This window comes from Anas platyrhynchos, chromosome 3 (genome assembly GCF_047663525.1).
Source record: "Anas platyrhynchos isolate ZD024472 breed Pekin duck chromosome 3, IASCAAS_PekinDuck_T2T, whole genome shotgun sequence".
Classification (NCBI taxonomy): domain Eukaryota; kingdom Metazoa; phylum Chordata; class Aves; order Anseriformes; family Anatidae; genus Anas; species Anas platyrhynchos.
In genome coordinates this window covers 47,650,096-47,673,308 of record NC_092589.1, presented here as the reverse complement: position 1 = coordinate 47,673,308, position 23,213 = coordinate 47,650,096, and the positions used below count along the sequence as shown (strand labels likewise).

The 23,213-nt window shown below is 39.6% G+C and overlaps 1 long non-coding RNA gene across 3 annotated transcripts; it reads right to left on the bottom strand.

The window, feature by feature from the left end:
* Window positions 1-1,182: 1,182 nt before the first annotated feature.
* Window positions 1,183-23,136, bottom strand: LOC113843382 (uncharacterized). Of its 3 annotated transcripts, none has more exons than XR_011808300.1 (4): window positions 21,221-23,136; window positions 20,853-21,005; window positions 2,828-2,964; window positions 1,183-2,492 (listed from the first exon to the last, which is right to left on the bottom strand). It is a non-coding gene; the product is annotated as an uncharacterized lncRNA (long non-coding RNA). The 3 variants fall into 3 exon arrangements; XR_011808299.1 differs by lacking the exon at window positions 20,853-21,005 and adding an exon at window positions 10,623-10,765 and having other exon boundaries at window positions 2,828-2,968; XR_011808301.1 differs by having other exon boundaries at window positions 21,247-23,136.
* Window positions 23,137-23,213: the final 77 nt, after the last annotated feature.

Below are 23,213 nucleotides of genomic sequence, written 5' to 3'. Positions count from 1 at the left end.
TCTGCACTGAATTTAAACTTGTATAAACCTCTTCTTTCAGTTTGTTAGTGACTTATATCAATCCAACCTAAATAAAGCACTACATACTCAGAAACAAGTGACTACTATTGTTCATATAAATAAAACAAAACTCATAACACAGTTCAGCCTTTGCAGCCCTTTCTTTATAACCATTTGATTAAATAAGTGAAAGTACTCGGTACACAACATTTCTTTTAACCAGAAAAAAAAAAGTCCCAGATGGTTGATGTCTTTAAGAAATAGATATTTTATACAAGCCAAAATTAAGATTCAAATGTCATGAATAAAGTAATTCTCTCTTCAGTGACTGTGTTGCTCCAAAAATAATTCAATGCAGTATTCTTGTTAAATATGGAGAAAAGTGTTTCCTTTAGAAGAGGAAATTCCCTTAAGGAAGTTGTTTTAAGATAAATAAAAGTTCAGGATGAAGCCAGCAAAAGGTGTGAAGGATTTCTCTTTGATTTACCAGCTTGTGTATTTGGGCTCAGACACAGACTACATTTTATGCACATATTAATAGGATGCTAATAAGCCTACAACTCCACTTTAACAGGGACCTGTAGAGACAACCTGATATGTGGCACCAGATATATTGGCCCTCTTAAACAGAAGATTTATTTCCTTCTTGTGCAGGGAGAGAATCAGATTACATATTTTTAATTACAAGTTCAGATGAAAACGCTTTGCAGAGTCAGACTATTACTTTTGTTAGGATCTTTCTCAGTTAAGGAAACCTTCAAAAGATCAAGTTAAACGCCAAGACTTTTAGAGTAACTACTTGCAGTTTTTACTCTTTACTGGGAATATTATACACAAAATAAGGCCGCTGAGTTGTAAACCTGCTTACTAAGTCATGAAAACGATTCTAGTATCAAAATCATGAAGCACAAGAATTGGCAGAATGTCTGCTACATTGAAGTGTTTGCTACATTTCATAGAAACGTTTGAAAGAGATCCTAGTTAGTTTTAAACATCAAAGGTATTTCAAAGTTACATCTTTTAGTGTTCTTTTTTTTAAAAAAAAAACTACATCTGCAAAATGTTAAAAAAAAAAAAAAAAAAAACAAACATTAAAAGAGAAATAAAAAGCTAGATAAGGCTCATCTCATCTATGTACATATATCCTAGTTTATAGTTATCCTTAAAAAAAAATCCAGAAATTTTATTGAGTAGTATCTTAATTAAACCACACATTCAAACAAATTTTCTGTACATTTTTTCCTTGCAAAGCAACTTCTCAAAATTTCAACTTGTTTTTTTTTTTTTTCATAGTTCTAATACAGCAAAGATAGATTTGAACAAATTTGCTTTCATTATTAGAATAAAGAAAGACTAAAAAAAGTTTTGCTTAAAAGTCACATACGAATCAGAATAATTTAAAAACCCAAGTGGCTTCCATTTAAATTTAAAATAAAAATTCTGTGAAACGATTATCTTGTTCTTAGCTTGTTAACACAGAAACTTATCTCTTGTATTAACTGCTGTTTTAACATAATATTAAAAAAAATATATATATATAGCACAGATCTTCATTTAAATTAGAAAAATCAATAAGACAACTTTTTTTTTTCTTTTCTTTTTCCAATCTATAGTTGTATTTCCAGACTGGTCAATATGTACATGGCTAGACACTATTAAAACAGCATACAGATACCTTCTCCTAGCCTGGGAAGGTTCTCAGCTTTAAACTTATTTTGTCAGCTCAAGACTGCAGTGACAATATTTGGCCCATTTGATTTCAGCAGCCAATAAAAACAGGCAATTGCCAATTACCGGTTACTTTTCTTTGTCAGCTGGAAGGAAGTCTGGTGGCTTTCCTATTTTTAATGCAAAAGCCAATAGACAAGTAGAGTTCTGAAATTACAAAGCAATGCAGTAATTTGAATGTTGGCTAATATGGGATTCCCCCACCCTGTCCCACCGTTTCTACAAGGCAAGTTTCGTTTGTTTTCTTAACCTTCTTCTCAAGGAGACTGATCTCTCGACTGTGTTCAAAATGCACTTGTGCCTATGTCATTGACTTCAAATGATCCGTGTGAAAGTAACCACACATATACTGAAATGATGCTCCCAGCACTTCTCCAAAGATGCTGTTCCTCCCATACATGCCACAGCCATCATTGTACAAGGGTTCCTTTTTTTACAAAGTTGTTCATTTTTGAATCTCACCTGCCCTTCTGGCCACTGATGAGAAGTCTCTCACCCTCCTCCCACCTGAACTCCAGCTTTGAGAAGGCACGCAAGAAGGTCCCATGTTTCAGGCCACAGATTCTCTTGCAGATAGGGGAGGACAGCTGCAGGGGACTGTCACAGTGTCTGGAGGGCTGTGCTGCTCTGACTGTGTGACTGGGTACTGTTGCATTCAAAGATTAGCAGCAAGTCAAATAACCACTGATATCTCCTGCACATCCTCTTCCGTTTCTTGGGTGTATCATCAAAATAGCCAGGGTGCAAGCTCAAGGGAGGAACACCTAAGAAAACAGGAGAGCCATAAAGCAGAGCTCAGTGAACCACAGAGACTGCATGCAGAAGTACATACATACCAATGTAACGTACGTCCAAATGCACTGCAGGCTGCGTTCTGTACTGGAGGCAGTGAGATGTGAAGTGCATGTGTGCCTGCAGCACTTGGGCAGGTGTTCCCCTTCTTTTGGAAGCCTTTCATCCAAAGAGGCTTGTTTATGCTGCATACCACCTCTCTCAGCATTAACCACATACACAGCCCACTCCATGGCAATAGAAAAACAAACCGTAAAGACAAGGCTGATTTATGCTCAAGTGGACTTGGTGAAGTAAGGAAACTGACCTTGGCAAAATCACCTCACAGCACCTCAGAAATGCTCATGTTTTTTAGCTGTCCTGCCATGGAAACACATTTTTCACAAGTGAAGCTGAATCTTAGCAACCCACAAGAGCTTTAGAGGGTCTGGAAGCAGCAGTGTCCTGTCTAGAACAAAGATAAATAAATAAATAAGCAAAACCAACAGCAGCAACAACAAAAACAACTAAAAGTAAGCAAACAATGAAAATTCACAACGATATAACAGCTTAATTTTCTTTTTGGTATGGGACTATATATGTTTACAGTAATAATCTTGCTTTCACTCCCATCATAAAAGTGTATTTTTCTCTCACCACAGAGAAAATCTATGGCTAAGTGAAAATCACAAATGCCATTTTTCTCTGTGAAGACAATTCGTATTTTAGAATATAAGATCATCAGGGTATAAAAAGGTATTATATATAGTTTCAATATTTTAAAACCTAGAGAACAGAAGAAGCAGCACTCTTCGTTATTTATAAAATAAAGGACCTTCTGTTTGGAAAGTTTCTTCTTCCTCTGATTTTTATGTAATTTTAATTTTTGAAGAAGTTTTAAACTAATAACTAAACAGGAAAGCAAATTGCAACCATTCAATCTACACATTCATCTTACAGTGTCCCATCACTCTTTATTCACCACGGTAAGATATGCCTATAAGAATTGATGCAGTTCACCTATGTTGCCATATACTGACTACCCTTCCTGTAGTTTTCCAGTTTCCCCTTCTGCCAGAAAAATATAGATTGCTGGCATCATTACAAATGTGGCAAGACCAGTAACCACAGGAAAAGCAATAAGCAGAATCTGAATTAGGAATGTGCCACATGAAGAGCCCTGTTTTGAGCAGCATTTGAAATGCTTGCTTAACTTGAGGTGTGTAAGTACCAAAGATTGCCCTGAGCAGGGATGCTTTCCCTTCCTGAGCTGAGGCCAGAATGATTGCTTAGTTCTGTAACAGATGAACAGACAAATACCTCCAGTAGAACTACCAAATGCTCCATTGACCTTTCCTTTCATTTAAGGAGTACACATCACACACCTGTTTTGGTTTACTTATTTTTTTTCTTTGGAGTCCTCAGGTTGATTAATTATATTCAATGCCACAATGATTCACCTAAAATTTCACAACAAATGCATACTTAAATAAAATTTAAAAAATAAAAATAAAAAAAAGAGAGAGAGATCTGACACCTGTAGGCTTAAAAATAAAGTTCAGTTGATGCCTATGAGAAAATTACGAATGTTTGGAAGAACCTATACTTGATACGAATGTTATTTATTGAATTGTGCATTCTCTTCTTTTACTTGCCATTATATTATGGAATTAGGAATGTCTAAACTTCTTCACAGAAGGCATCTGAAACCATGTTCTACCATTTGCAATTACATTAAAAGAAACAAAGTACAGGGGGGAAAAAAAAGGAAGACCATTATTCCCAATCCTGTGGGAACCATGTAATCACATTTAATACACTCCCAATCAACAAAACATAGGATGAAAGAAACACTCAGGCTCACACACTTTCCACCACATTATGTGTCGAACCGTAAGAATACCACACTAAAATAAATAAATAAGTATGAGATGTTCCCAAAGGATCTGTAACATTGAAAAACCTGCTTACCCTTTGTCTTAATTTTTGGAAACAAGCCTCCTAATTTCTTGTTATGGGGTTTGACTAGACTGGTAGTGCCAGCCAGTGCACAACAGGTGGGTTTTGCTGGAGCATGGCTGAAGAGACAGGAGGGCTTTACTAAAGCATTAATCAAAGAAGAGCCCATGGAAGCTGTGAGCAGCAGATGAGCCACCTGCATAAAACAATGCTAATAAGGGAAAGACTTACATAACAAATATGACAAAGTCCTGTAAAGTAAGTGACAGATGAAAAGGAAGATATGTATTGCACACTGGTGGTCTGTGGTAAGAATATGGAAATGGAGTGTCACCTTATACAACACTGTGATGGGTAAGGTATAAAACTAGGATCAGAAAGCATGGAAGCTTTGTATTGGTAAAACAGTGCTTTTGAGATGTGCCTTTTCACAAGCACATCTGCGTTGTCTGCCAGGTCACAACTGTGCAAAGGCTGTGCTTTACTGAGACTAAAGCTGGCAGAGCCTTTGCCATAGAAGCAAGCTCAGGGTCATTTTCTGGTACTCAAGTATAGCCCTGAGGTCTCTGGAGAGGAGAACCATCAGCGTAGCAGGGTCCTAGGAGGACCCTGAGGGACCCACCACCACAAAATGCAAAAGACATCACGACCTAGTGATGCCTTTGGTCCAGATCATGTTGTTGCAAGGAGGGAACTCTGATTGCTGATCTTTCTGCTGCAGCCTACCAAGGACCTGGCACATGAATAATGCTGTAGATTTGCAAGCAATAGCGAAACTATACTTCTCAGTATAGGGAATGCCCCCAAGCTCTCTACCAGAATAGTTCAGCTCTTATGACTTCTTTGCAGTGCTCTGGTGCCTCTGAACCCCACAAGATTCAGTGCAAAATTATTCAGACAGAGTAATTACCTAACACAAAATGTGAGCACCTCCCCACAGTGAGATTACAAATCGGTGTGGCCGAAGCACAGCTATGCCATCAAAATGCACGTTGCATGCTGTGCATGCTGTTAACCCAATAAACCCCATTGCTGAACGTTGCCACAGGAAAAGTCAGCCTTCAAGGACTGCCCAACAAAGGCTGAGGGGCTTACATTGAGGTAGAATGGAAATGCTTGTGCGACAATATTATGCACTAACAGATGGTACTGTCTTCATGTTTCTTCCTGTATCCTTGTTTAATTGATTTGCATGGATTTATCAGGAACCATCAAATTCCTCATAGTGCTTAGACAGTTTACATACCAGGAAAACGGTGCTAGTCTTCCAGAAACAAGTCTCCTATTCAAGTAAAAGTGCACAACATGATTGATTCATTCACTGTTCCTCTACATAGACTATGCAGATGAACTGAATTTTCAGTTTAGCAGAATTTGATAGCAGTTGCTTAGAATATAATTTCCCATGCCCAAATGGGCGTAGGTTTTGGAAGGGGAAGTTGTAAAGCATGGAATGAAAAGTCCTGATGGAAGTCCCTTAAAAACAAACAAAGAAACAAAAAATCTGGCATTTGGTTTAGGTTTTCTAATTTTCCTTTTTCATATTAAAGTTTGGGAAAAGGAAAAAAAAAAAAAAATCAGCATTCCACCCACCAAACTAAATGTAACAATAATAAACGTAACAAACCTCAAATTTTAAGACCAGAAATAAAACAAAACAGTTGGCTTGCACAGGAGTGATGAGTTTTTATGCTCTGATATCCAGAGGCTTTGTCTCAGGCTGTTGAGCAAAGTTGCTGCTTGCACTGTTCGAATGTTCGAACTTTTTGTTGTTGGTGTTGTTGTTGTTGTTGCAGGTTTCCTTAAACAGTGACCAAAGCTTTTTTTAAAAAGAGGGTTGTAATGGCTTTGGACACCTAGTTAAGCGGCCTGTTTCCCCAAAGTGCTGATGACCCAGGAGCTCCTATTCACTTCAAAGCGTAGGATTTCGGAATGTTTGTTGCTTTAAGATTTATGGTCTCTCTACATCCTAACTGAGAGATTCAAGAAATTACAACTAGTAGCTCATCTCCATTAAAATTAGAAAGAAGCGCTAGACTGATTTGTGGCATCTATTCCAGAGGCCAACACGTTCATGTCTTCACAGACCCTGCAAGTGGAATAACTAGCGTGAAGAAATGAAGATAGCGCAGAGAAAGATTTGCTAAGGGTAAACAGGGCAATTCACTGCAAAACCCATGAGCTGACAGAAGCAGCCACAGCAGATGAGAGAGGAAAGGTGGGAGATGTTTCTGCCTGCAAGCTAGCACTAAGCGAACAAAATATTGTTTAGATCACTGCTCTGACTATATTCCAGTCAGAGAGCCAGCTTAACAAGATTTTGTAAATGCAGAACCATAAGCTTGGCAATAACAATCCAGGACGGCATGTGGAAATTCATATCTAAACAAAATAATACCACAAGGAGCGAAAACTTCCACACTGGATTGTTCCCAAGTTCTTACAGAAAATGAAACAAGTTTAACAGCAAACATTTCAGAGGACTTTCTCCTCTTCTGAGGAAAAAAAAAAGTAGTAGTTACTGAGGAGGAAGAGTCCATAAAAGGATGCCAGTGTTAGCGACTTGAGTGACAGACAGGAAGGAGATTTCCACAATTGGCATTTGGTGAATTGCGAGCTATAAAAACTGTTTGGAGTTCGGTGGGTTGTCTGAGGTTTCTAGGCACGGCAGTTTAATTCTGTCTGTTACTAACAGGTCTTGTTTTATTTAAAAAGATTTATTTCAGAATTTCTTCATATATCATATTAGAGGAATAAAAAAGGGAAGAAAACCAAACTTCTTGCTCTTAGTAGGCTACATTTTCAGTGACTGCATGATAATTAGTTTTTTTTCCATCTCACATACTCTGCATCTATCATTACAAAAAAAGTTACTTACACTTGTAATTACCATTGCAAACTGCCTTCCTTCCCTTTTGCCTGATTAATTTAGCTTTTATTCTACTGAGTGTTATACATGGTAATTTTTTGCTTTTAAATCTGCTTAGTATTTACTATTATGCATAAACTGCTGAAACATGTTTGCATCTATGCTGAAGCCTAACCTTAATAATCCAGGCCCTCAGAGTTTATTTGTCCATTTCAGCTGAACTGAAGTGAAATCCTTTCCTGTACCAAAAGAAGGACAAGTATAAAGCTCTGTAGGCAGTCTGAACTCAGTGTCTGATTGAAAAGAGTGCACCTCTAAAATATTTAGACTAGGAAAAAGGTTTCAGGACAAAATATTTGTAAAGTCTTTTTGAAAGCAAATTCCTTCCCTAACCCAAAGTATTTCATCCACCTGATGAGGTAGAGGTAGGGGGAAGAAATTTGTCTTTTCTCTTCTTGTAGCACAAAGTCATATCATAAGAACAGACGGAAATCTCGAGAGAGACAGATAAATTTTTAAGGCTTAACATTCAGACATTAGAAGACAGGGTTAAAACAAAAACAAAAAACTGCTTTCTTTGTTGTTAATATGACAATGTGTAGTGGTCTGATTCAGAGGAAAACTTTCGCAAGTGTCACTGCTCTGTTCTGTTGAAGGAAGCACACTGTCTGACATCAACTCTGCTGAACTAATGGCTCTAAAAAGGCATTTTTTGACATCGGCCATCAAACTGCATCTCTTAATCCGATTTCTCACTCTTTTTGACTATGTTGTTTCTTGTAACAACCAGACTTTCCAACAGTGTTCCCTAGCTTGAAAATTGTATTAATCTTCAGTAATAGAAACCATGTAGATCCTCCACTGAACACACCAGTCTTATTAAAAGTAATAAATATAGAGTGCAACCTTCTTGTTATGTTACCCTCCCCAACATCCTCGAATCCCCCAGCTTCACACTTTTTTTTTCTTTTTTCCTGTTCATGATTTTGTTTGAGCCTAAAATCAGATATTTGAATCTGAACTCTGTTTCTGAACTTCTTTACTCAGCAAGTCTTGGTAGCATGCATACTTAACATTTCTCCACCCACAGAGACCCTTACACATTTTAAGGTGGTGCTGGGAAAAAAATGCCTCTCTCATCAAGTAATTTATTCTTGGCAGGTCTTTTGTTAACTACTTGTGTGTCAATAAAGTATGAAATATATATATATAGCTTGGACAAATGAAAGATAAAATAGAGAACTGAAGGAGTCTGACTTATTTTGCAAGCTGAAACTATTTTAAATTATAAAAGCCCTTTGAATAGTCATTCCACGTATTTGTTTCATTGTCTTTAAAAGGGAATAGACAGACTGATCTTTCATATATATCTAAGAAACTTATCTGCACTATATTGAAAAAAAAAAAAAAAAACAGTTAATATAACTAAGACGATGCATACCTTTTATTTCCTTGTAGTGTTGTGGAATTCTCAGGAGCAGATACATACTGACACTTGCATTTGTTAAAACTACTTGTTGGCTAAATTGGAAATTGAGATGAGCTGTACCCAGAATGCCCATAATAAGTAAATAGGAGCAAAAATACCTCATACAGAATCATTTAAAAAGAAACGTATAGAAGTCTCAAATCAGTAATAACTGCTGGAGGGTCATGCCTCCTGAGGGGGAAAAAAAAAAAAAAAAAAAAAAAAAAAAAAAAAGGAAGACTCCATCAGATTTAGCCCAAGAACTTTTCCCCTTCCTCAGTTTCTGGAAGTTTATTTTCTCTATTCTCAATTAGGAAGAATTAAGGTGGGTTTTCTTTTTCAGATGATGACATACTGCTAATCTGCACACACTATTATTTGCATATTTTCAAAATCCACAGTTTTATGTAACTACAAATATCTATTTATCTAAAAATATATATGTATCTATAACTACCGAATATCTATAACTATAAATATCAGAATTTATTTATTTATTTATTAAACACTTCTGGCAAGTACAGAGATTCCCCAGCAGATGGCAACATTGATCTGGCTTTGATGCAGTAATACCTGGTGCCCACTCACCTACCCAGAAAGGATACACCCACAGCAACAGATCTTCCCTCCCTTGAGCTTCAGAAACCTGCATGCCTTGAAGCCCTGTTTCACTACGTACACATATATTTTTTGAGCAAAGCTTACTCTTTGTTTCTACATTCTGCTCGAGTCTCCATGAGTTTCAATTACTAACTGCCTTAATGTATATGTTCCTTTATGTCACACATCTCCGACAAAGGTGTACAGAGAAGTGATTATAGCTACCTAATATGCTAAATAACAATGTGTACTCAGAGATACAGTACAAGAAGGAAAAGAACTCACAGGACTTCGCTTTCTGGAAGAAAAGCAGAATCAAACTTTCAATAGAATGAAAGGTGGCTTTTAACTGTATACTATTACTGTCTCTGGCACTAAAAAATTGTAGCTGTCATGCTACTGCATAGAACTGTTATGCAAACTTAACAATTGTTCTTGGACTACAGGTAAATCTCTTCTAGTTATCAGCAATGCTTGAGTTGAGAGATATGGAAGTCTGCCCCTGATTTCCCTCTGTGCTCTGTTAGAGGAAATGCTGGAGTTAAGTATTAACTGTAAGAAGGTATTAAGAGAGCATCCCACAACGCTGACTACAAAAGGGTTTTAAAGTTCTTCTGACATTCCATGTATTTGCATATGTCATTACGCAAATAAATACTGATGAATACAGTGCCTCTAACTTTTAGGTTAACAAAGGTCAGCTATTGTTTGATGCACAGGTGAATACACTAAAAATGGTAAAATAACTCCCTATAAGCCTTCCTCTGCCCACTGTCATCTGTCTGTTGAAAATAATGAATGCCACAGCACTGTAATAGCAAGATAGTACACGTAAAGGTCTCATCTCATTTCCCTTAGTTTTAATAAGAATGCACAACAGGAGAGGTGCTGTTTTTTGTTTGTTTGTTTGTTTTTTTCTGGGGACTGTCTTCAGAACTAGGCTAAATGGTCCATTTTTTCCTCTTTCCCACGCAGAGATAAAGGATAAACAAATGAATTAAAGAAATGGGTAAAATAACCACAATAAATTTTACCACAGGTAAAATGAAGCACAACCAGTGATATCAGAATCAGTTCTCTTATCATCTAAACCAAGGAATTACTTGGGCACTCCATCAACAGAGGAACTCCCTTTGCACCAGGGTACTACACAAGGGAGTTCCAGCCTTTGGGCAACTGAGACATTTCACTGCTAATTAAATCTTTAAATCCAGCAGAATCAGTTACCTGAAAACCGATTTTAATGATATTATCTGATCCATCAGGTCTTGTTTAATTACACCTTCTTTGTCCTCATTGCTAAATGCTGATCTGCTGTTTTTCTTCTTCTCTTTGTCACCTTTGATAGCCCCCTCTTGCCTGTGGTTGTTCTGCACAAAGAGATATCAGTGTCAGAAAAGGGAAGCTGTACAGTTGTGGCAATGGATACACACTGCTCTTCTGGTGATGCTTACCTTTGCTGATATACAGTTCTGAACTTTGATAAATACATGCAATTCATACTTCTGATTGAGTGTAGATTTTCATTCATACTTTTCATTTTGCTACTATTAAGCAATAGCACAGGCTAATAAACTATTTCAAAGTATAACAAGTAGCATCAATGCTGTTTCTAAGGCTTTTGGTAACTGACCCCAACATGCCTGCCTGGGTTTGTAACCCTAGCTACAATTTCAATAGATAACCAGAATGATGCTAGAACTTGGCTGGGCTTTTGCATGCTAAGCAGACTTCAAAAACCAACAGCCTGCTTCAGGTTCTCAAACATCTCCAGTAAATTGCTGTTGAAATTGTACATATTTAAGAACCAATTAACACTCAGCAGACACTCTATGCAGCTGTACAGAACAGAGTTTTACAGCCCAAACCCTGCAAGCTGCACCAGTAAACTACAAAGATTTCCTCCTATACAACCTATAAATCCTGCTGAAATACAGGAACTGTTGCACCATGTGTGATGCTATAGTATACCAGGGACATCCATACAGGTAGGCAGATATGACACAGGACCTGCAGGACATGGGAAACAGCTGGAGCTGGAGGGATATCCTGTGGCAGTAAAACAGCACTAGTTGCTCATCCAAAGGGAAAGCATTAATTTACTTCATAATACAAGAAGTAAACTATGTTAGTTGGTTGAGTGCACGTTGTGCGTTTTGAAAAATCTAGAATTTTACTGGAATGTCAAAATTACATTTCTTAGACTACATGCAAAATTAGAAGCATGAGTTTTTAAAAACGTTTCACCAATGTCTCACTTAGACCAGACTTCTCTGAAGAGCAGCACTACCTGACTGAACAAGGTGTCTGTCAGACTTTCTGTAAGTTTTAGAAAATAGAAAGCATCCCAGGCAAGCACAATGCACAGGTTCAGGATAAGACCCTGACAAGCTCTGTTTTTTGATGTCTAGATTGGAATGAGTTGTTTAATGCCATGAACACAAGTCAGCTCTTTGTCCAGCACTGACTTATGATCTCAGCTCTGGCTTGAGGAACTAAAGTACTCAAGTACCACATAAAGGAAAATTTAATGCAATTTAATGAATTCTATCAGTGACATTATTTTTTCTTGGTTTATTTTAAACTACCAATAGCTCAGCATTCATCTCTGCCTTAGCCAGATAACCCCCAGGGCTCATTGATTTTTTAAGTGTCATTCCAAGAAGCAGACCCTTCAGAAAGCAATCCTGTTTTCCCAAACCATAAAAAGCCATAGCTTTTGTGGCATAAAAAGCCATAGCTTTTGTGGCAATGCTTCTGGTGGTACAAGCTCACACACCAGTCAAGAGGCAACACAAAGCAGTTAAGAACATGTACATTCACTTGCTCCTAGCAAATGCTATTTGAGACTACGTCTGAACACACTTTTCCCATTTGCAGGAGATGGAAGTCTGCAAAGAAAATAGTTACAATCTCACAGGGGTACCTGTCATTACCGAAAACGTTTCTGTGCAACTTTGCTTCTTCCTTCGCCCACTGGTGCAATTTGTTGCTATGAAATCTCAAGAATGCCAGTGACTGATTTTGAAAGTCGTTGCATATCTGATGTGTATCTAATAAGCAGCAAAAGGAAGCAGATGCAACAAAAGACAGCAAAATAAAAATGACAGGCATACAGAAAGAAAATTTGGTTTGTTTAGGAAAATAAAATAAATTAAAAACACCACTACTTCCTTCTCCTGCTTATTTGCAAAATCCATCTCTTTGGCTAAACACCAAAGTAGTGCTCAATAGGCACATTGCTCACAGTGGGGAGAATCCTGCCCGCATTGTAAGCGATCCTTTGCTACCAAGGACACGAGCAAACATGCATAATCCTGGCTGTTCCCACCCTGCAGAAAGGTCTGCAGGCACCCACTGAGCTGAGAAGCCCAGAATGCAGCCTTGGCACAGAACCTCCCAGCCCTCACCCCCAAGGATTAGGCAGTAACAGTGCCTGGAGTGAAGAAACACACCAACCGTACCTTATGGCTTCAAGAGCATTTTGTTAGAGGAGAGGGCTAAGGGAAGAAAATTAAAATCAGTATTGATAATTAACCCATTCCTGTTCTAACTTCTAAATCCAACATTAAAGTGCTCTGGGCAGTGAGGTGAAGCAAACCTTTACAGTCCTACCAAAAGCAGTGAGTTGAATAAGCACCAATTGCACTATTGATTCAGACGAACATTCTCCCACACTGGATTAATGTTGAATGACACAGGGATCTCCTGCCTCAAAAAGGAAGAGACTGATGGATGGTACAGGTAGTCGTATTCTTCAGAGGCAAGATGATCCTACTGAAAACCACACAGACAGATTTATGAGAGAAATGGAACAGTGCCATGGACCTTTTGTTCTTTTTGCCATAGCCCTTACTTCAGTATTTTATTACCACCCCCCACCACTCCCCCCAAAAGATTAAACAAAGATCTTAGGTGTGCAAAATCACCTGAATCACAACACATATAAATCAAGGGCCTGAATCTACAGAAGTCAAAAGAGGCATACCCTTAAATTGAGGCAACACCTGGCACTATTCCATCTTTCCCATCATTTAAGGCATTCAGCTCACAGTCTGGAATTCACAAGTCCAAGTCATACAGAAAAACCTACAATATGCAGTGGTGCTCCTGCCTACTCTTCTTCATGTCAGCCCTATTTTTCTATTTTCACCTTGCAGCAGTTCCCTGATACCCCATTTGCCTCCTCCCACACAGAGGTTCCCGACAGTACCATTCCGAGACAATGCTATACACTTTCTGGAGCTGAATTCACATCTCAGTGACACTGTTAAAATAACAGACATAGATTACTTCTGATGAAGAGGGAGCACTGCAAGTCTGTGCCTATTCACCTCTTCCCTACCAACACAGTTCAGAAGTTTATGTATAGCTTTCTGCACCTTTGCAGCACTAAGTATAAACAAAAACAATTAAACCATCACAAGAAACTTTTCTGGACCAAGACAATCTAAGATTCCTTTGAAGCTTGTCCAGCACAAATCTTCACCTACAACACTTAAGATTCTGCATGCAACATGTCTTTTACTGTAAGTTTCCATACCTCCTGCAATACCAGCTGAGGGGAATTCAGTCTCAAAACAGGTGAGCAACAACTCAATAGGTGTTTGTTGTAGGAAAAGGAAGTAACATAAGCAATAGAAGACTGCCATCACATCAAGGTGAGTTATGTTGTGTAGCATCCTGGCATGGACACCAGGAAAAACAGAAAAGTATTCAGAAGATATTCTGAGATACCTGTCCTTCTTTTACACAATCTAAACTTTGCCCTGAGTAAACACAATTGCTAAGAAGTCTCTGTAAATGCACTCTTAAATCCAAGTAGGAATCTGCTGGATGGCATGCAAATGGCCAAATTCTGATTAGTCTAGTGCTGAATTATTTACCTGCTGTACAAAAGGTACTGTGTTGAATCCACGCAAAACAACATTGCCTTGTGTCAACACTGCTTCATTCCCTTCTGTGGTAGGTGATGTTCTGGCTACCTTTTCTAAAGAATTTAAACAAAGCCCCACAGAAAGTACACATTGTAGTCCTAACCTCAGTACTTTATCATTCTCCTCCCATCTCGATCCCCCCCCCCCCCCAAAAAAAATAAAAAATAAATTAAACACAGATCTTAGACGTGCAAAATCACCTAAATCAAACACACATAAATCAAGGGCTTGAATCCACACAAGTTTAAATAGACATACACTTAAATTGAGGCAACACCTGGCACTGCTCCATCTAGTATTTCAGGCATTCAGCTCTCGGTCTGGAATTCACAAGTCCAAGTCAGACACCAAAACCCACATCCATCATGCTTCAGTGAGCCTGAGGATGAAGTCCTGGAGATGTGCCCTCTCACAGGTACACAGACATTTCCCATGCCCTGACTGCAGAGGGAAAAATAGATCCTAAGTAACAAAGTACCTAAGAAGGTTTCTCAAATCTGCACTCAGATGTTTCACTATAAATCTTGATTTAACCAAAAAGGGCCAATAAAAAGAAGCACGGCTCTGTTATCTCTGATAGTGAAAACTGTCCAAAGTTGGCAAACTTTGTATAACAGGCTAGTAGCAGTTAATTCACTCCCTCTGCATGAAGGAGTTCAAGCACACATCCTTTTACCTTCCAGGAGAGCAATGTAACAACCACGTTGTTGACTAAATTCCATGAGAATATTTCAACTCTCTTCTCTGTTAGACAAGGTGAAGATGGCACATGAGGCTATAACTTTAGCCTATAGCAAGTGCATCAGCCAGGTAGAGAGGAATCTTGCTTTTTACTTGCTTCTTAAACTAAGTGGTTTCTCTTTTAATTACAGTAATCTGACAAGAAAGAGCATTTCACAAGCAAGATTTCCTCTTCCAAATCCTAGTTTCAGAGCTCCACACAAACACGCAGACTCCCGCATACACAAAGCTTCCCCTGAAAATAGAAGAGCCACTTTTGAAACTGGAGCTCCACAAGCCAGGCCACAGTCTCACAGAAAAAGCATTTACTGCTCACAGACAAGCAATAAAAATACCCCTTAGGCAACTGTTCAAACTGTGAAAAGAGACTGAGTCGCATGAGCTTTACTTGTTCCCTTCACACACACAGATTCCTCAGCAGATGAAATGCAAGAAAGAAGGACCCTATTAGTATGCTCAGGAAGCAGTAGCTCGGGTTTGCCAGCCTTTTACCAGGCAACATGGTCAACATCAAGCAGAACAAGTCACCATCACCAAACAGGTAATGTAATTAGATGCGGTTTGGGAATTTTCCATACATTGGCACAGGAAAATGTTGTAAAAAACATCACAGCAAAGGGTAACAAACTCCTAGGAAGGTAACTAGGCTGCATAAGGAAGAGCAGATCCTAAACAATAAACGAAGCTGAGATCACTTAGAAAAAGCCTATACAAGTCCACAAGTAAACTGGGTGGATGAATTACTGAAGACCTAACTTTTGTGTGCTTGTCCTCTCAATATCAACATGTATGTGTATGCAACTTCCTAGGGCACTATTTTCAAAAAGGAAAAAGTGAATGCTGCCTTCCACCCAGCTTCTCAAAGAAATGACACTCTGTGTGCATCATGTTTTCCCCCCACACCAGCCACCAGCAGGATCAAGACAGTCTGGGTGCCTGCACAGACCCAACTGAAGGAAGCAACTGTCTGTAGTGCCAGGTTGTCACTTGCTACCCGAGTCAACCCCAGGGGAGCCAGGACAACCTTTTACTTCTAGGTCTTGCAGAGGTTTGCCAGCTCTCTCAACACAGTCTATTGAGTTCTGTCAGCTCCAAGGGCAGCAAAGCCTCCAGCTCTGCTCCTCCTGGCTGAACCTTTCTGTCCCTTCAGTCTGACTCTGACCCAAATCTATCATTTTCCCATGTGTTTGAGGACAGTTTCCCTTGCCCCAGATCTGTTACCTCCAGCTCTAGTTCTTGTGTTTTAATCCAAAGCCCAGGCTGGCAGAGAGTAGTGCAGTTTAGGGATGGCTGTTCCTGCTGCCATGTCCCACCTCCACGCCCCAGGAGGCGGCTGTGGCTGCTAATGAAGTTCTGCCTCACTCCTCAGGTCCTCATTTTAAACACAGTTCAGGCAAAAGAAGCCTTCAGGAAAAAAGAAATTTCCAAATCAACAAACACTTTGAGAGAGTGTGCAAATTAACACATAATTTGATCAAATACAGATAATTTTTTCCTCACAAGAAAGGGCTGTTATCGGACAAAAAGCCAAAAAGCCAATCAAATCATTGCTACAAAGTGTGGAGATGCTGCATCAAGTACACTGATATAGGTGCACTTTTTTGTTCTTCTCCAATTTTAATCGAGTGCAATTGAACATTTTTCACTGAAATTTCAAATATATGTATTTTTACCTGCTGCGCATACTTGGAATATAAATTCACCTGCTCTGGAGGTTGTTTAATGGTTAAAAAATAGCACCAGGATCTAAGAGACATGATGAGTCCTAAACATAGAAAATAGTTTACCCACTTTATTCTTGATTAGAGCACAAGTATTCAGTGCTGCAGTACAAATATTTGGCAATAACCACAACCAACTGCCATGACAGAAATATATTAGACAGAAGAGAGCGAGCGGCTGGTCTCATGTAAATTTAATGTCAGAATATATTATCTGCGGCTGCACTTTGCAACTCTGCATGGCTTTGTGTGGAAGATAAAATGCTCTGATTTACAGCACTATAAATGTTTGCTAAATGCCTTAATTGCTCTCTCTTCTTTCAAAGTGGCACTTTATTATTAGCTTACAGAGTGTGCTATGTAGGGCAGATAGTTTTTTCCTAATTCATTATTGACATGTTAAGAATCTGTATTTTACTAATATTCCTTTGAATAAGAATAGTGTCTGCTTTACCTCTGCTTCCAGTGATGAACAGCCACATCCATCTTGTTACTATGGCAATATTACGTAGGAGGAACAGAAACAGACTGATGCTTTTATCTTCTGCCTTTGTACTTCAAATATACACTCTTCCCCCCTCTTTATTTTTGAACAAAACAGCCACAAAGGGGGGACATGAATTGTTCAGAGAATCAAAACAAGGGTTATTTTATTAACCTTGTTGTCATATTAACTGAAGATAAATTTCAAGGCTATAAATGATTATATAAACACCTCAGACCTTAAGATCTGATCTCATAAACAATGTATTTTTGTTATTTTCATAAAAAAAAATGAAGTGCTAGTGACCTGCTCGGCTTTCTTCTCAAGTAAAGCAGAACCCCTTGTCTGTCAAGCAGAACCCAGGCATGGATGAGTGCATCATTCATACAACCTGCTGTTTCCCCTGGAAACAACTAAAACAGTTCATTTAGGCACATTTGTGAATGTCAGGTGGGATGAAATCCATCTTTTCATATGACCTCATTTAAAAAGTAATGGAAATAGACTGGTTTAATGACTACTACTAAGAACACCTTTTCTGTATCCATTTGTTTCTGCCTACATTTTATTTATATTTATATATATATATATATATATAAAGGCAGGGAGGGGAGAAGAAAAATGTGGAATGCAAAGGACAGCTATTGGAATGCAAACACTCTGAGACTCTGAGTCATCAATGCACTATGAGCAGTGTTTGGTCATGCTGGGTATAACCAAGAGATTTAGAGGAAAACATTTGCATCAACTCAGCCACTTGCAGAAACTCTCCCTAGTCATATTGGTCAAAGCAAAACAGATGAGAAAAAAATCTCCAGCTTAAACAGGCTGATCTCATTGTGAATGCCCAAGCTGGGGAGCAGTCACATTAAGCAGCTCAGCCTGAGCTGTGGGGAGAGGTTTGCCACAGCTGGATATCAGCCAGTACTGGCACAGCCATCTTCAGACCAGGCTTGCTATGCACCTCCCATTCTGCTTAAAATCTGTATTAGTCCACCAGAGGTTACAGATAGTTATTGCTTGCAAATTTATTTCTGATTTATTGCTCTGAAATTATGAAGAAGAAAAATAACATACTCTCCCCCCTCCCCCCCAAAAAAAAAAAAATCAACACTTCAAACTCAAGAAAGGTATGTTTTAGGACTTGTAAAAAAAAACTTTTTATGTTGCAAAAGAACACTAGCACAACATTTCTTTAGTCATATAGTCAGACAAGAGATTCATTTGGCAGTTGACTTCTGCAGTCCTTGATTCTACTTCGTTGTCAGTACTGCATTACACAACTCATTTTTCCTTCTACTTTGATCCAAGAAGTCTGTAGTTTTGAAATATATGCACTCTTAATGTGTATTCCTGTAGCCTTCAGCTTTTTTTTGTTGTTGTTGTTGAGGTTTTTGTGTGTGTGTTTTTTTTTTGTTTTGTTTTTAAATAATTTCCAAGTGGAGATATCCCTGATTACCACATTTAAGCCTACAGACCACTGGTTTACTCTTCTTCCTGAAATTTCATGAAACTCTTGGAAGCAACACACAAACTGCAAGTAATACACAAATTGTAAGATTTTTAATTCCTGATGATATACAAACCAGTTTATTCCTGTAAATAAAAGAAAGGCATGGCATTTCCCATAGGAGCAGAGGGAAACACTGTAGAGAAACATGTTTTGTAAAAACACCAGAACAGAATTGAAATTTAAAAAAAAAAAAAAAGACACCCCCTCAGCTTTCAGTATGACCCAAAGCAGGGTTATCAGTAGGATGTGAATTCCATATCCTGCACACACACACAAAACTTTCTCAAACATACAAGGGAGCAAAAACCAGTCCAAGAGGTACTATGAGCATCAATATGAATTCAGTATTTGGTGTTCCACAGTAGTTCCCTCTGCAATATTACTACCTTGATAGACACCATAATGATCACTAATAGTAATTGGATGAGAGTGTTTCCCCTTTTGACAGAAGCCTACAGTAAGCTCAGTCAAAAAAAACAAGGAAGTCCTGCGATCGAAAGCAGCAAAAAGACTAGTATTTTTTTTTCTATTTGTAATTCATAGGATTCACATGCTAAGCACACCTTGTGTATTATCAATCAAATACATCTGCTGAGCATCTACCCTAAAGTAGCCTGCGTAAATTAATTTTCTCAATATTAAAGCAAGCTCAGTGACTACCTATGAACTAAAAGAATCATTCTGCATAGAACATATGGTTGCATACCGTAACAAATACAAAATACCATAACTTTGTATTTAATGCCAGGTTATTAGAGCATGCCTTTTCAATGTTTGTACGGGGCATTTGAGGCTGAAATGAGAAGAGGTTATAGTCATTCCCATCTAACACGGAGGAAGCATATGCCAGCCAGCCAGTCCACTTGGTTAGAATAATGAAATTCATTCTTAAGAGCTGTTCAGTACTGCACAAAGTGGCAAATAAATAGATATTCCCAATGATGTACAGTCCCACACAACAGCCTCTGAGAAGCATTTACTCACCTGTCTACTCTGCCTTTGCTAGGAAGCTTTATACTGCATGGGGAGCAGGGATAAGAAAGGGGAGATGCCTTTAACTCACTGCCAAGAACGGTACAAAAATTACAATAGTAGTAGCCACAGAAAAAGAAACGGGGGATTATATCATAGAAGCATTTATTAAAATGGAGAGAGCTTTGTCAAGGCCTTCAGAAACCAGACAGCAAGCAAATCAAAATACTGATTTTTTTTTTTCTTTGTTTGTTTAAATCAGTTTAAAGCCACAGCTTCTTGCTGAGAAACAAGACCTGTGCCCCGCCATGAAGTGCCTGACAGCCACTGAGACAGGGCAGGCCAGCGCCCTGTCAGCAGAGCTGCACAGGGGTTGCCATCGCCACTGAGCCTCGCTGCCAGCCTGCCAGGAGAAAATGGGTGGCCAGCAAGGCCGATAGGGAAATATCCCCACATCACATCAGCTCACAGGAGCCCAGCTACATGTGCCCATACCCAGGCACACGTCACAGGCTTGTTGTTGCAGTGCCCTTTGAGCAGTACCCCGCTTCTACAGGGCTCCGGCCCACCAGGGCACCAAGTGGCCCCACGCAAAGCCAGGCCTGACAGGGCTGCCCACCAGCCTACCCCTGCACCTCTGGTGGCACCTGCCTGAGGAGAATTAAATAAGCGTAATGAAAGATGAAAAGAGATTATTTAATTATTTGTGGGCTCATCTTTCTGCTGTCACTGGGAACTAGCTGCCTTCTCTGGAAGAGGCTCCCTGCCCACACTGCATCTATTTTGCTGGCTTCCTCCTGAAGCTGTCTTGGGCGTAGATCCAGATGAGAGTCCAGCAGCTGAGCAGCCCTGCTACAGGCAGGAATTCATTCAGCATCACGATGTTTTCCCCATATTCTCAGAAGCAGCAACAGTATCTATAAATAACAAACCACCAGCACTATTTTGTGAGACTGTTGCCACAGGTAGTCCTTACTGGGAAGGGAAAAGAAACACATCTTTCTTTGGGAAGCCAGGTACTGAGCTGCTTGTAACTTGGGTGCTGACTGAGCTAAGCAGAAATTACAGGTAATCAGCATCACTTGAGACTTGCCTTGTTGTACAGATGGCAGCTGGGAACTCGAACATTGCCTTAATTGGTTGTTGCAAAGTGGTGATTTCTCTTTCAGGAAGTATCAAAGCAAAACCTTCTCAAAAGCTCTTGCTCGCTCTTTACAAAACCAACACTTAGGAGAGACTTTTCTTAAGAGAGGAAACAGAACTCGCCTTCAAGTACATCACACACACAAAAAGAAAACCCCAACACCCCGAAGCAACTCTCCTCAGCTGCCACCAGACTGGAAGGAGAGTTTCTACCTAAAAAGAAGCCATCCCACCAGTCCTCTCAGGAAAGCCACCACCAAGCGCTCCCCTGCCCCCGTGCTACCAGTGGCAGACACAACCATTGAGCACCTCACCAGGACCATGGACCAGCTGGGCTTACAAGAGCCTTCTGGTGAGGAAACACACAAAAGCAGCTAGGCAGCAGCATGGTATGCCCTCAGCTCTCAGAAGAAGCCAGTGATTTTGTCAGTGGGGTGAGGAAGGTTAAATGCAGGCAAAAGCTAGGAGAAAACTGAGTGATGCTCAAGGGTGAGTTGTTTCATTAGAGAGGGATGGGGATCACCTGCCCCTAGCTTCTCCAGGCTTGCTCACATCAGCAGAAAGCCTGATACCATTTATTAGCTAACTAAAAAAATGACCCTTTTTCTTTTTCCTTTTCTTTTTCCCTCTCCTTTTTTTTTTTTTTTTTTTTTTCCTTTTCCTTTTTTTCTTCCACTGTAAATGACACTGATGTGTTTGGGGGAAGACAGGAAGCTATCTACCCCAAAGCAAGAATCGATTATTTTAAATACCCATGGCACCAGCTGCTCATAACTCTCTCAGCAGCTAAAAGGGTTATGAGCTGGGAGTCTCATGCTGAGGCTCCTTGGGGATATCTAATATAGAGTAAAACCCAGCTGTATGAAACTCAGTCTGCTTATTGGCTCTTAGAGGAGCACACATCTATTCTCCTGAGCACATCCAGATGTGATCCATCATATCAGATGGGAGAGGACTGAGACAGGATGAGCCAGACAACAGGCCCTGACACTTCAAAGGGCTCTCAGACTTTTAGCAAGAAAAGGAACTGTGGTTAACTTGTGACACCATGCCTATTGACACCCAGAGGTACACTACATGCAAAATTAACAGTTTTTGGTGGTATGAAGGAAATAACTTTTTGTGTCTTTCCTAATATTGCTTATAAGATTTATGGACATTTCAAATGAAAATACTTACACTTTATCATTTACCATTAAAAGAGAGCAGCAAATGTGGTAAATACTAAAACCAACAGGTGTTAATGTTCATCGAAGGAGGTACCGCTCCAAGCAGGCATCAGCTGTATGACTCCAGGGACACCAGTGGCTCTCACCATCCAGACCTCCCCACGAGCCCATCTCAAGCCCACTTCCAATTATCACACACAAAGAACTATCCAGCACAAAAGATCCTGGCTGCATGATTTCTGGATATCTTTGTTCAAATTAATCCTTTAGAAAAGACCTACCCTGGCAGTTCCCCAATTCTCAAATTCTTGTTTCTAATGTATTCGTTCCTTTCTTTGTCAAACTTGGCTGTTTTTTTTTTTTTTTTTTTTTTTTTTTTTTTTTTCCCTCCCCAGTCATGCTATTAACAGCATTTTCTGCTGTTACGCATTCAAATTTCTCAAATTTTCTGCCACCCTTCATACTCTGAACAAAGCATTTTTCAGCTCCACAAGTAAGCTCCTTGATACTTCAGTCTTTAATGAGCGAATCACTTTTTGATCCAGTTGGAGATCTTAGTTATATTGGATGTGAAAGCACTCAGAAGTTTTAAGGAACTCAGTATCTGTCCGGGAGGCTCTTTATACCCTCACGTTTCCCATGGAGACACGAGGCAAACCTAGCTACAGCTCCGCTACCAATGTCCTCCTCACTGCTCAGGAGGGGAGGGAAAGCGGGTCTGACATCGGTCCAGCAACAGTCAAATTTGGCAGGAAGTTTGCCATTGTTAAGGCAGACCTGCTCAGAGATGGTCGATGAATACAGCAGAACCTCATGCACACTTGGTTAAAATATACCAAGATGCAGGTGTTCCATAGCTAGGAAGCTATGCAGAGTCATTTGTATGAAGTGAGACAGAATTACTGCCCGTGCGCCCGTGTTTTGTGAAGCAAAATGAAACACCTTACAAACGTGACATGCTCCCGCTTTGTGCGACCAGGCTGCAAGAAGCCTCACCCCACGGCCAGTCGCACAGGGTTACACACCCACCCCCCGACCCTCCACGGCCGGAGCCGTGCCATTCCCAGCCACACCACCACCCTTCCTCCTCCTCCTCCTCCTCCCCACTGTCTCCCCCTGCCCACAGCAGCCCCCCGCC